General features: G+C 44.0%; 1 protein-coding gene across 1 annotated transcript in view; it reads right to left on the reverse strand.

The window, feature by feature from the left end:
• Nucleotides 1–15,279, reverse strand: part of LOC136645227 (VPS10 domain-containing receptor SorCS3-like) — a 554,262-nt gene that overhangs the window by 403,676 nt on the left and 135,307 nt on the right. The gene's annotated exons all lie outside the window — the stretch shown is intronic.

Raw genomic sequence — 15,279 nt, forward strand, 5'->3', positions numbered from 1 at the left:
AAGTTTCTCTAGCCCCACCCTTGTGGACTCCACAGTGGGTGGAGAAGGGGTTGTCAGTAGGGCTAGTTGACTTGGTAGCATCTTTGCTCCTGGTGCCTGCTGCTCTTCCAAAATTTGACCAAATCTGAAATGAAATCAACCTGAAGCAAAAGCATTTTATCATACAGATCCTCTTTTCTTCAGTTTTAATTCCTGGTAGACAACCAACACTGTGCTGTTCAAAGGGGCTGAAGTCATGAGATCACTGATAATATAAGCAGCCCCTGTAACCAGCAGAGGAATGATCTTACAGCTGCTAGTAAAAAGTAAAAAAAAAAAAACAACAACATATCAATCTTCATTTTAATGTAGTGCTCACCTTTTCTCCCCTCTCTACTGTTAAAACAGTAAGTGGGGGAGGGAGCAGGGAGTAGGGGTTGATTCTTCCACTTGGCTGCCTAGACTGCTCCACTCCAGTAACCTGCTTTTAATTCCTGAACATAGGATAGCCATTTCATCCACCACAGTAACATTTCTGAGACTCCAAGAGAGTGAGTTTGCTTGACTTTTGGTGTCCTGGGTCAGTAGTTTGCAATCTGCCCTGAATAAAGAAGGATTTTCTTGGCTCTCAGCATTGGGGGCTCAAGCATCTTTTTAATGTCCCTGCCCACAATAGTCCACAGTAGATTCTTTCCACTTTCAATTCATTTTTCTTGCTTTCCATTTTCTTTTCCTTCACATCCAGAGCTCAACAGTGCTTCTAGAAGTCAAAATAACCTGTCAGAATCAATGGAAAAGCTTTAGGCTTAACCGTCACTCTTTCATAGACCTGGATTTACTGGCTGCCAGAAGCCATCAAGGTGACCTCACACACTGTAAAGTGAGGCCCTCTCCATATAATCTATGGCCAAAAAGTGAGAAATATATATGCCAGGAAGGGCTGTATTCCCAATGGAAACCATTTACATTAGTTAAAGTGAAGGGACTACTTAATTGAATATTAAAGTTAATAATAAAATCAAGGAAATTAGCCTTTAAAAGGCACTTATTTTGCAATGGTCCTACATTTTCTGCAGATTGAAGGTATTGATCCAGAAGTCAACAGGGAAGCGGGAAGTATGTATTGCTGGATGATGGACAACTAGAAAAGCTGCAGGACTTTGCAAGGGTTGTGGTTTCAGCTGAACCCTACAGTTTTGTGTCTATAATGGAATGCCCCACATACCTGGGACAGGCAACCTTTGAAACAGTATAATTTTCTCTCCCTTTCATTCACTCTGTAACAGGACCTTCAAATAACCATGGCCTCCTTCATGGATTCCTGCCATCCCATAAGCACAGGTCTCCCTTCCCCTTCCTACAAGCTCCATAGGAAGGAAGAAGGATCTGCAATAGCCCAAACCAATGGGGTCTTTAATGTGGGCCAGGGTTACCCGGGCATAATCTGGCAGGGGCACCTGAAGATAGATGTTCTGCAGTGTTACTAACCCAGAGCAGCATGAACCAGGAATGTTGGTGGTGACATCATAGGCCACAGTGTCATTTTCTGACACTTAAAAAAAACCAAACTAGATAATGTAAGTAGCCCAGCTGTGTGCTTAGTTTTCTTTATAAAATAGCATACGTTGGGAACCATGATCTGGATTAGGACTACAGCAGAGGGACAGTAATAACCCTTTGCTTCGCTGTAATCTTAATCCAGGTACCCTCATCACAGGGGTCACTTTTTATTCTGCTCAGCTAGCAGCTGAGGTCTGGACAGCTGGGGACAAGAGTCAAAGCCCTCCTCCCCTGACCCAGCCACCAGAGCATGCTATGTGAAAAAGAAAAAAGCAAGCAGCTATACAGTAGATGCTTCAAATTATGTTCAACTTGACCTTATCATGAATGGTATGAGTTTTCCTGTTGTCAGTCTACAATTGCAACTGATCACCGTTTCCAAATTGACCACAGATGATGACATATCATAAAACTGGATACAACTGGATACAGTGATGTCTACTGTAGAAGGGTTTGGGTGAAGGTAGGAGAGTTTCAACTTGTTCACCCTCCAAAAAAGTCTCTGATCACTACAAAAGTTAACATTACAGAAGGTGACGAGCAAGAGATTGACATACAGAAAGGAAGGGTCAGACAGGCACATGGCTTGGGGAGAAGAGAGAATGGGAGTAGCTGCTTCCAGTGCAGCTAGTTTAGCCATTGCTATTGTAAGGCTGTATCTGCACCTTGGCAGAGCCAAGGGATTAAAGCAGTCCCACCTGCAGCAAACTGACTTCTGTTAAGAGCTTTAGGCCCAAATCCTAACCCACTTTCCAGCACTGGCATAGCTGTGCCAATGGGACATGTGCCGCACCCTGCAGTTGGGGAGCACTCACGGAGGCCTCCTCAAGGTAAGGGAATGTTTGTTTCCTTTTCTAGGAGCTGCATTTCCCTTATGTTGATACTGGAAAGTGGGTTAGGATTGTGCTCTTATTTGAACAAGGAAAGAACTGCAGCCACTGCTGCAAAGGCAGAAAACAAGAAGATAGGAAAAGAAACAGCTAAAGAGAAGTCCAGCCAAAGTAGGAGAAAGCAACACACAAGCCCTTAAACTAGGGACTAACTTCCCCTAATAGTGGTGGCCAACATGTGCACTATTGCTGTCTGCATAGATACACTGGGTGGCTCAGCTAACATGCCATCTTCCAACACCAACAGGGAGGAAGTGAGAGGAAAAGTACATTGTGATGAATCTTGTTCTCCACCACTCTCCTTTTCTGTATTTTTGGATGATCTCAACTCCCCAGGAGCACTTGTGCAATTTCAGCAGTCTTAGAGCTGCTGAAAAACCCTCCTGTAGCATTCCTGTTCTTTGTATGGAAACTCCAATATTTCCCAGTCATGTGATGGATGGGGATTCAGGCTCCATCTTCCTCTCTTGGGCAGCTATTCTGGTTAGCAACAGAGCTGCCTTCACCTTTGGGTAGCAAACCTGCCCAAGGGATCCAAGATCTATCCCTAGATCCAAGGGATAGGATGGAGAATCCAGTTGGTTTCTATCTCTCCAATCAGATAATTTCATTACATCATCAAAGCAAAATCAACAGGAAGTGTTCATTGTTCTCTGCCAGTCCTCTCAGTGAGCCATGTGTTGGGAGCTCAGAAAGGAGCACTCATTTGCTGACCTACAAATGGAAGGACTGGGTCTTACATAAGCAATCTAAATAGTTCAAGCCAGGGACTGTGTAGCTTGATTGCAATCAGGGAATTTATTGTTGCTTTTTTTGCTGCTGTCCAGCCAGCATGCTTGTAGGCTTCACCCTGGGTGAGCGGGAGATTGTGGCTGAGAATTTTGAGTAGCATCCTAGCTCCATCTGCTGGGTATTAATGGTTACTGCATCCATTTGATGAAAACTTTGTGCATTCCAGCCAAGCTCAGGCATATTCCATCAGCCGACTTATACTTTTACTAGCCACTTTTCCTTATTTTGTTTGTCTAATTCCCTTTCCTTTAGGACTTTTAATAAACTACTCACATTCTGACTCTCAGTCTGCCTGGTCCATATTCACAGGTCATTCAATTGATTGTCATGTCTCTCCACCCTGCAGATACTGCTCTGGGTTTGATTTTTATTGTATCCCTGAGTTTCAGTGCTCCCCAGGGAGGGAATTTTTCCCAGACAGCCCCCCTCTGCCTGGCCTCTGCATCCTGGGATAGTGGTCTTAAATACAAACTACCAAGGCTTTCCCCTGTTCAGCTGTTGGCCCAGCAGTTACAGCTTGTAAAGGGAAAGCTGGGAGTAAGATATGTTGCAAGCACACAAGCTGTATAAGATTAAAAGGTAATCTAATTCAGTGTTCTTGCCAAAAGGCAGAGCAATTCATTCACCAGCCCCATAGAGTCAAAATAGCTGCAGATGACTTAAACTAGTCAAGAATACCAAGTGTTACCAATACCAAGAATACCAAGTGGTCTGTGATACAAGGACATCTGCAAGAGGGATCTGAAGGCCTTAGGAGTGGACCTCAACAGGTGGGAAACCCTGGCCTCTGAGCGACCCGCTTGGAGGCAGGCTGTACAGCATGGCCTTTCCCAGTTTGAAGAGACACTTGGCCAACAGACTGAGGCAAAGAAGGAAGGCCCATAGCCAAGGAAACAGTCCAGGGACAGACTGCACTTGCTCCCAGTGTGGAAGGGATTGTCACTCCCTAATCGACCTTTTCAGCCAACCTTTTCACACTAGACGCTGTTCCAGAACCACCATTCAGAGCACAATACCATAGTCTTTCGAGACTGAAGGTTGCCAACTACTACTATACCAAGTGTGATATCCAGGCACCACCACCTGTCCAAACTCTAACAATGTTATTATTCTAGCAATCACACCATTGTATGGTACAAATACTGTAAATGGGCATCTGATGAGCACTATGCCACAGCTTGGTTTTGCATCTAGGAGGACACTTTTACACTGATAGCAAAATGCACCCATAGAATTATACTAGTTAGCCAGAGTCTTAGGGAAGATGAACATGTAAAAGACAGAGTGGGTGGTGGGCCAGTTAATGGAGACCCCTGGCAACACTTTAATTCTGCAATGGAGGGGAGGTATCAAAAGCCTCTTCAACCTCATGAAAGACACTCATCACTGAAGAGTAATAGGCCTTTCTGCTTCTCATTATTTACTGAGCCCATGACACTCAACAATCTCTCTGAAGAAACTCGTGGACAGACATGTCCCATGGATGATGGGAAGTTTGAAGAGATAGCCGAGTATGCCACTTCCCCTGACATTTTCAGTACAAATCTGCTTGAGATGCTATTCATCAAAATGCCACTTCCTCACAGTTTGCCTGTAAAAACTTTGGTAACATAATTTGCTCTGTAAACAGGGTTCTTTGTTTCATTTTTAAGGGAAGTACCCGGAACGTTTATGTATCTCTTACTTAGAAACAGCCACCCTATAATCAAGTTACACATCTCAGAGAATGAGAATTAGTGAAATTGCTGGAATGCTCCATGACAGCATTTCAGTATTTATTGCAGTCATAAACAGTGCATTAAAATCTCAGTCAGTTTGCATATGGAGAAAAAGGAGCCGTTTTGAACTAGTCATCATAGAGGAAGCACAGAAAACAAGACAAAAAACCATGATTTATCACCTTCCCTGTTGCCTCTTTCCTTTCTTCCTCCTTTACCTTCTGTTTATATCAGGAGAATGTGGAATTCAGACCCTCTCGAGAACACTTTGCATCAATAGCAGTGATGAAATAAAACTAAAAGAACTGTTCTCCAACAGCTGCCACAACAACAATTTCAAGGATGCTGTGAATTCTTGAATGGGGGGCAGCGCCAGCGGTCCTAGAATGAAATCTTGTGTTCCCCTTTGATTTTGTTGCTTCGTTCATGTCTTGAAGTTGCCTTCTTTTTTGCTCTGTGCTAAGTCAGGTTACGGGCAGTCCAATCCTGAGCTGCCAGGTGTACAGGGCTACAGCAGCGCCAAAAATGGCTGCCGTTGCATTCTCCGTGCTCCAGGCAGCCGCTGCGTACTCTTGGGAGAAGGGGACTTTTGTCCCCTTCCCCTGGGTAAAGCAAGTAGCCCTGCAATGGGGCTACTCCATTCTACATGGACCCAAAGGTCAGCGTAGAATCAAGAGCCTCCATGTTGGGTGGCCAGCCGAACACAGAGGCTCTGGATCCATGAATCCACCTCCCTCCTGCCCCACTCCTCCCTTTGGCATACCTCCTCCTCACCCTTTCCCTGCCCTCCTTCTGCCCTGGAATGCCTCCTCCTTGCCTCTCAGCCGCTTGGCGGTCCACATGACCGCCGAGCAGTGGACAGTGCACACCAGCAGTGAGCCGACACACACACCATAGGATTGGGCCCTTACTCCCCAATTACCCAGACTACCCTGACAAGCAAACAGGATATAGTGCTCCGATCGTGGCAGGATAAATGATAGGTTGATGATAGTCTGTGTCCTCTTAAGCAATTCATAATAATAATGTGACTCAGCACTTGACTCATCTCCCTGAGCCAACAGGGAGAGAACTGGGCATTCACTCCAATCTCATCTAGGTTGGAAACGGCCAGTTTCCCTCTGATCCAAGATAAAAAGGAGATGAATTTAAGTCACCTACCTGAATGCTTCATATCTAAGAAAACTCTAGTGAGTTTATACTCTAGTGCAGGGTGCCCAAACCTCGGCCCTGGGGCCACTTGCGGCCCTCGAGGGCTCTCAATGCGGCCCTCAGCGAGCTCCCAGTTTCCAATTTGCCTCTGGCCCTCCAGAGATTTGTTGGAGCCTGCACAGGCCCCATGCAACTGTTCTCAATGTAAGGGCGACTGTTTGACCTCTCAAATGAGCTATGGGATGAGGGCTCCCTCCACTACTTGCTGTTTCATGTCTGTGATGCAGCAGCGGCAGCAAAGGAAAGGCCAGCCTTGCTTTGTGCAAGGCCTTTTATAGGTCTTGAGCTATTGCAAAACCTTCATTCATTCATATAAGTTCATCTTTAATATGTTCATTTATGTAAACTTATGTAAATTTATTCAAATTTTAAATGTAAATTAATTCTTTTTTCCCTGGCTCCCGACACAGTGTCAGAGAGATGATGTGGCCCTCCTGCCAAAAACTTTGGACACCCCTGCTCTAGTGAGTTTGGCTCACACACCTTTCAGATCCGAAGATGCCAACTTTCTGCACAAAAGAAAACTGGGTAGCTTCAAGTATTCATGAAGAAGGCTACCAAAAGCATGAAAACAACTGGATGTCTGTGTAGATTATGGGTTCAGAAAATATGACACTCTTATCTAAAGTTTCAGTCCAAGAGATTCACTGCCAGGTTCATATTAAGTAATGCTCATTTATTGGGGGGGGGGGGGATTGGCTGAGTGTCACAATTATATTCTGTGGATGCACCCAAGTGCAGTCTATAAGCTCCTCAGAGCATGGCGCAAGGGTGTTCTCTATTTGTAGTTAATTATTTTCTTGTGATTTTTCACTTTGGGGGCCAAATACCTTTTTTAATCAGACATCTCAAAAGTAATTTGGTAGTGTCAATTAATGGACTCACAATATACCTTCATACAACTTTTCTTCTGCTTTCTGACTCGTATGCTAGAAACTGCGGTCCCAGAAGAGGAATGACTGAGCTGCTGCATATTCAGGTCTTGTTATATCAAGGCCCATACAGAAGCCAGGCTGAGCACACACAGCTTGGGTTACATTACTGATAATTGCATCAATATTTTCTTAGGTGGGAGAAATGACCAGGGGGCTGGAGTCAGCCTTTGTTCCTGTGGTGAAAATCCTCACCTCCCCCCCTCCATTTGAGGGGGCACTTTTAATTCCTACAGTGGCTTCTGTAATGTCTAGCGTCCCAAAAGCCGAGCGCACCATGCTAAAAGAGGACACAGATGAAACATGGCCATCATTTGGAACTCAGTAAATGCTATTTTGCCACAATCAAAATCTGTCTGTTAGACCAAAGGGCATAAAGCTTGTGCCTGCTTTCAGCAAACTAGGAGGTCTTGAATCTACTACTGACTCTAGGCTGTAAAATGGTTTCCTGGATTTATTACTCAGGTTATTACAGTGGAGAGTTTGAGACTGCTTGCAGCAACCATGATAAAAAGGGGAGTGGGGGTAGGCAGGGAAAACAGCAAATAGCAATAGCATGTAAGCGTTCAGAAAACAATGTTACTGATTGGATATGGCAGGAGGACCAGACAGGTCAATAGAGAAAGAGAAGCTCTCGTGGCAGGAGCCCTGCCCTGCAATAAGGCTCGTCTCCCGAATAGCTCCTAAGGGAGAAAGATAGCTTTCACCAGAGCAGTTCACACTCCTTCACCTTTTGGCTTCCACAAACCAAGCCTCTTTTGTCACTCCTGTCTAAGACTGTACAGTATCCTAGCATAAATCTCTGCTTCCTAAAGGGGTGCATAAGCAGCTCTACTCTGTTCCACAGTGTGCCTCAAAAACCAGGACCCCTTCTAGGCATCCTAGTTCATTTTCAGATCCAAGGTCTATTTGGATCAGGCACACAGCTGCTCATTCTGCAGGCTGATTCAAGGATGTATTGTTCAGGTTGTGATTCAGACAAGAGTGAAATCTATTTCCCCTTTATGCCAAAGTATTATTTAAAGGCCCATCACTCCTGAACTCACACAGAGTCACTGCATGGCTTTGGATTGTGCCTGTTGCTTTCTCTGTTGGAGCTGCCTTAGGTGGCCCAATTCAAACAAAAATTTAAGCTACCTGTACTGAGACTGAAGCCAGGAGACTCATCTTCTTCTGAGAGGTTTTCAGGGAGAAGTTGCATCTCAGATTCTGACCCTGGCAGATTCAAGGGTTGCGTGACGCTTCCTAAGAAGAAGTCTGTAGCTCAGGTGAGAAATTACCAGCAATAGGTCTAGTGTTCAGCTCAGAACTTGGGTCATCACCTCTCAACTTGGACATTAGATATATATCTTTACATCCTGACGCAGCCGGAGATGGCAGGCATTCCACTGAGTATGTTATTAAGCCTGTCCTCCAGCTGCTATGTGGTATACATGAAATCCAGGTCATCACAGCAAATGAGGGACAAGGGAAGAAATGAGAGTGAGGTTGCCTAATCTCCCACTTTACAAGGTGATGTAAAAAGTATGCTTCTGGTGCCAAGATTGCCAGGAGAAACTTAAGTTACAGCATACTTCCCCCAAAGGTCATTCAATATCTCTAAGTTTAACTGAGAATAGTGAGGCCACTGTAAAGTCAACTAACAGCTCAATCCTAACTAACTTTTTAGTTGCGATGCAGTCATGGGCATCGCAACAGGGCCCATGCTGCATCCTGTGGTGGGGGTTCAGTCACAGATGCCTCCTAATGATAAAGAAATGTTTGTTCCTTTACTTTGGGCTGCAATGCGGCTGCATTGGTACTGGAAAATTGGTTAGGACTGGACTGTAAGTAAGGGCAAATATGTGTTGGCAACGTTCAGTCTCGAAAGACTATGGTATCGCGCTCTGAATAGTGGTTCTGGAACAGCGTCTAGTGTGCCTGAAAAAGTCAATTAAGGAGTGACAATCCCTTCCACACTGGGAGCAAGTGCAGTCTGTCCCTGGTCTGTCTCCCTGGCTATGGGCCTTCCTTCTTTGCCTCTTTGCCTCAGTCTGTTGGCCAAGTGTCTCTTCAAACTGGGAAAGGCCATGTTGCACAGCCTGCCTCCAAGTGGGCCGCTCAGAAGCCAGGGTTTCCCACTTGTTGAGGTCCACTCCTAAGGCCTTCAGATCCCTCTTGCAGATGTCCTTGTATCGCAGCTGTGGTCTACCTGTAGGGCGCTTTCCTTGCACGAGTTCTCCATAGAAGAGATCATTTGGGATCCGGCCATCATCCATTCTCACGACATGACCGAGCCAAAGCAAGGGACAATCTCAGTGGTTGCTCACAAGCATGACATTCTCTCCTATTGATAATCCACCAGCACCCGAACCTGATCATTTTTTTTGAAGGGTTGCTCACCCCAATTTATAAATGTGAAACTGACAAACAATAGAATGGGCCGATGAACAGGTGAGCTGCCGCCAAAATGCAGTGTGCTCTGAGCAATGAGACAGAGGATTGAATCTGAATGAAATCCAATAATCAGGAAATGAAGACATCCTCTACCAATAACAAAAAAGCCAACAAGGCCTCTTCTTCAAAATTCAAGCTTTACACAAAATGTTTGGTTTCCCCTGGAGACTATTTAGAAGAAACCAGGCTAATGAACAGAAATTTTCATGTGTAAACCATCTGCTGCCATGCAAGAGCTACTGCTGCTCCTTAGAAGATGGGAAGATATTTGGAATCCTAATGACACCAGCCCTCCTGACAGGTAGGCAAGCTGTTCAACCAGCTGTTTCCTACCATTGCTATAATCCCAAGTGTAGCACTCCACCCTCCCTGCAATGGCTGAGGCAGCTCCATCCCCAATTTGACACCTTCCTTGTGAGGCCACCTTTTGTAAGTGTTGGAGTCGTACAAACCCCAAGGTATATATTTCACACTAGAGATGGCTGGAATCTAATGACTTGCCATCTAGTTCATGTGCAGTGGGGCAAACGGATGAGTAAACATCAAGTGCCCAATAGAGGTGGCTTTTAAAAGGTCAGACTAAGCTGTAAAGCAATAACAATGACTTCATTAAAAATTGAAAATGATAATTACACTTTAAGTAGATACCACAGCTTGTATTTGAATGCTTACAAGCATCGGCATTGCCCGTTGTGTAGGTTAGGGTCTTTCTCGGTATGCAATCCAAATAGTACTTTAAATCCATCTTGATAAGACTAGATAATTATACTATACATATTGTGGATAGTGCTTTATTATCCAATACAGTTCAGCATGGTTGGACTGGAATGCTCCTTGATGGCACTTAAGATTATAGCTGTAAACATTAATCAGTGCAATGAAACAACCAATTCAATAATTACAATTTAGTTAAAGGGTAGATAATATATTAGAGTGGGTTTTTTTTTCTGTTTCTGAAGGCAAAACATTTAAAGACCACTAGTGCGCATGGCATACCCAGAAGCAAATCGATGCACGTCTCTAGGTTTGAGAAATGCTTTAAGACAATTCATGCAGAAGCAACTTATTTGTGCGCGTTATTCAACTAGGAAAATCCTTCTCCATCGTTAAACAGTTTTACAGTATTACCAGTATTGTGATCATGTTGAGATTATGCCCTTGCCTCAACCGAAGAAGCTCATCTATGATGCTCTCAAATGAAAGAAATTCACATTATAAAGAAGGAGCGACGGTTTAATCCTAAAGGATGTTTCATCTTTTCCAACTACCAGGTATCCCCCGCTTAACAACAATTTGCTGAATGACAGACTGCATACATGATGGTGGTCAAAACACAATAAAGATGCTCTTAATGAGGCAAACACATCTCCCATAGCCTGAGAAGCTTTTAATGCAAAGAAAAGGCAACCTATCTCCAGCAGCTTGTGCAACCAGCTAGTGCCTGGCAGGTAGTGTCTGTTTACACAACGAAGACAACATATTGGACTGAATGTTCAGTCCTTAATGACCTAATCGCATAACAGGGATATAAGTGGCACACACCTGTGTTTTATTTACAAATATTATGCAAAAGACAGCAAGTAAAAAGACAGAGTTAGACCAGGGAAACGGGTTCAAAAGCTCAATTCAGCTTTGAATTCAGCATTTTGTCTTTGCCCCCCCCCCATTAAGACGAGCCAGGGCTAAAACATGTGAAACAATAGCAACCAAGAATGACTTTAAAACGTGTGCAGATACTGAGTTCCTTCACAATTGGTAAGCTTAACTCTTTGGATAATGATGAATTTGAAAAGGCTTCTCTAGCTCTGAGTCACAATTTTGTGGTGATTGTTTCTTACACAGAGCATGTTGAGATGCCTGCAAAGGTGACTCAGCTCTCCATTTGTTTCCAATACAAGAATAATGAGGACCTCTTGTCAACCAAAAGTTTCTGTCAGTGTGATATTTCCATTCTAAAGCGTTCCGTAGCGCACTCATCACTAACCAAGTGATTAGACCTTGCATATTTTTCTTCTGAAAGAAAATCAGAAAAATGAGATGCGCTAAAGCCCAACTTAGAATTCAAAGTAACAGGCTGAGGGGGAAGGGGATGCTCTGCTGGTTCCTTCTAGTTTGAAACCTTGCTTTAATTATAACCTATATCAGCGTTTCTCAAACTGTAGGTCTATGAATCCAGCCGAGCGGTTCACAAACTTTTAAACACTGGGACCCACTTTTTAGAATGACAATCTGACCAGGACCCACCAGAAGTGGTCATTAACCTGGAAGTGATGTCATAGCCAGAAATAGCATCTTCAAGTAGGACAATGTTTAACTTCCCCAATATGACAAAATCAAATCAAATTAAGTATAAGTGAAATGAATGGGGAACCACCTGAAATTGGCTTGCAACCCATCTAGTGGGCCTTGACCCACAGTTTGAGAAGCACTGATCTAGACCTCCAAGGTCCACTTGAGTGTATTAGCTTTTATTAATACAATAACTTCATATGGCATTCCTTTCTTCATATATATCCCTCTTTTCACTTTTCTTTTTTTTTGGCGCCTTGTACTTCCCTACAGCTGGAGAGGGAGCGGAAAGGAACACTCCTTCTTTCCTTCAAATCAATTTTTCTGTGAAGGCTTCTCCTAGATCAATGTAGCTCTCAGCTCTCATTTAACCTTTAGTAACCCCGTCCCAACTATTCCTGACCTTCCAACTTCTGTTCTTCCCATTATATGCAGTGTAAAACCACAAGACCACAAGACTCTGGGGTGCATTCTGTTGTTCTTAGAATTCTATTACAGGTTGCCTTGTGCCATTTCCAACCATCAACCTCTCTAGTTGAGAACCATCTACTGTGACAATAGGCTCTCCAGATCTCAAAACAGAAGTTGTATCTCAGCTCTGTCACCCAAGAATTGTTTAACTGGAAATGTCAGTGATTGAATAACTTGCTAATTTATGCCTGCAAACATTTGCTCTGCTACTGATCTGTTGTGCAACCAATATGCATGTGTCAAAGTCATGCACTGTTGGAATACAAATACGTTTTAAACAGTAGCAATAATCTGGACTTGATTGGGCAAATGAGGGATCAACTGATGACACAGCAGAAGGCAGAGCAAGAAAATGGCCTAGAGACGAGATTCATCTAATCATTGTTTTGTTCAGGGAATATAGAAGATCTGTTAAGTACTTCCAGGCAAATATACAATTTAAAAGCTTGATCAAGAGATCAAGAGAGTATAGTATGCACCAGAGCAATGGCACCGGCTAACGCAATCTATATCATTCAATAATTCTAGACAATTCTGGGATATTGTAACTGGTGGCGGGATCCATCTTCCTAACTATCCATCTTCCTAACTATCCATCTGTTAGGATGGATCCATCTCCCTTCCTAACAAAGTGGTGGGATGCATCTTCAGTCCCTTATCATCTCTGGATGCATCTCTGGATGCAAAAGGACTTCTCCAGTCCTTTTTATGACACCACTACTCCTTCATCTGAGCTCCCTTTTATATTAGTTGAGCTCCCTGAATGGCCCTGTGTGACCATTGATGAGGTCAAAGAGCTGATCTCTTCTTATGAATCGAGGAAAACCCCTGGTCCAAATGCCATTCCTAGGACATTTAAAAATGCAGACCTGCACTGGTTAAAAGCAGTTAAAATGTTAAAAACAGACCTGCACTGGTAAGCTTCAAGCTTATCAATTCTTTTTACAATGACCCAACCAATTAGGTCTTATCCCTAAAAGTTGAACCCTATGCCAGTATAAGAAAAGACCATATGGCTCCTGGAATCTTTCGGCCTATAAACATTCTGTCTTCGCTAGGGAAACTGTATGTAAAACATCTATTAACTAAACTTAATCAGTGGCTAGCAGATAAGGACATACTAGGTGCAGAACAAATAGACTTCGGAGCAGGTAGAACAACTTTAGACCACTGCCTGATTTTGTCTCACGTAATCCATAAGTACATGTTGGAGGCAGGATCAAAATTATATGTTGCTTATTTGGACTTGAGGAGTGCTTTTGACAAAGCTGACAGATCAAGGCTCTGGGATAAATTGTGTGATTTATGCACAGAAAAGAGACTCTTATTAGGAAACTTTATTCTAATATATCTTGCCAAGTTAGACTCGCTATAGGAGGTGATTTGACTGAGGAAATTTTGATAAACAAGGGTGTCAAACAAGATTGCCTTTAGCACCTATGCTGTTTAATCTGTTTATAAATGAGCTACCCATATGGAAGGAGTGCAGGGCCATCCCCCTAAACTTGGGGCCCGGCATGTCCCATTGCTGCTTTATGCAGATGAGGCTGTTATAGTAACACAGACACATCTTGGCCTTAATAAGCTGATTAATAAATGCATGGGTTGCTTAACAACCAATAAACTCCATCTAAATTACGAAAAATCCAAAATTTTGGTATTTGCCAAAACTTGGAAGTTCAATGGTCATACTATTGAACAAGTTAAACATTTCAAATACCTGGGTATATATTTTTGGTATAATCATTCTTGGGTCCTTCATCAAAATATGGTTCTAAGTGCTGCAAAAACAATGCTACAGGCCATTAACCGCTTTTTTAAATAGCAAAGGCAATTCTTACATACCTGCAGCGCTCTGAGTGTTCAAGGCCAAAACTATCGCTCAAATTCTATATGGAGTTCCCATATGGATAAGTGCCTGAGATTACGCTGTTGAACAGCTGCAAGCAACATTCCTGAGGAAAATCCTAGGCCTCCCAAGGTGTGTACCATATGCTGCCCTATGTCTTGAGACAGGTCAGCTCCAGATTGAGACCTGGGCATGGCTGAGAACCTTTAAGTTGTGGTTTAAACTACCAGGCTGCTCAAACCCCAGCCTGCGGGGACCCCCAGTCCAGCAACCCCAGGGAGCCCCCATCTCCAATGGGCACTTGGCCCATTGGAGACCTGCCGGAGCCCTCACTGGCCCGACGCAACTGCCCTTTGCAGCAGCAGCAGCGAGGGCAAGGCAGACTCTGCAGAGCTTTCCTGCAGTCTTGCGGGAGTTCTGCAGAAGCCCCACCCATCCAAATAGGAGGAGTTGGGGAGGCCCCAGTTGAGGCCAGGTGTCGGATGGGGGTGAGAAGGCGCGGGACTGAATGCTGCCGCAGTCAGTGTGCTTTGTGTTGGATTTGGGTGGGCGCTGAGGGGGAGAAGGTGCAGGACTTTTGAATCGGAAGATCTCCTGGGATGCTGGGCTGTTGCTGGAGAAAGCAGAAGGGGGTTTTGAATGGAAAGATCTTGCTGGGTTGCGTGGCTGGTGTTGGAGAAAGAGGAGTGGGTGCGGGGCTTTTGAATGAGAAGGGTCTGCAGAAGTGCAAGGATGCTGGACTGAGAGGGGAGAAGATGCAGGGCTTTTGAATGGGAAGGAACGTGTGCCAACTTAGAAGTCGCGGAAGTGGCAGGGGGGAGCACTGAAAGATGGAGAAAAAGGGTTGTTTCCATGTGCTGCTTGAGTTTACTAGTGTGGGGGTGGGGTGGGGGGGTCTGCTGAGAGAGAAATGGCGCTAAGATTTTTTTCCTTCCCTTCCTGAAATTTATTGATGTTTTGGTGGCTCGAGACAACAGCTCCACCATCCACATTAATAGTTCTCATGTGTTTTCTTTGCATGCTGGTATTCTAGTTCTCAGGGTTATTATTAAGCCCAGCAAAATTCATTCATTCATATAAGCTCTAAGATATTCATTTATGTAAATTTATTCAAATTTGAAATGCAAATTTCCCCAGCCCCCAACACAGGG

This window comes from Tiliqua scincoides, chromosome 3 (genome assembly GCF_035046505.1).
Source record: "Tiliqua scincoides isolate rTilSci1 chromosome 3, rTilSci1.hap2, whole genome shotgun sequence".
Taxonomy (NCBI): Eukaryota; Metazoa; Chordata; class Lepidosauria; order Squamata; family Scincidae; genus Tiliqua; species Tiliqua scincoides.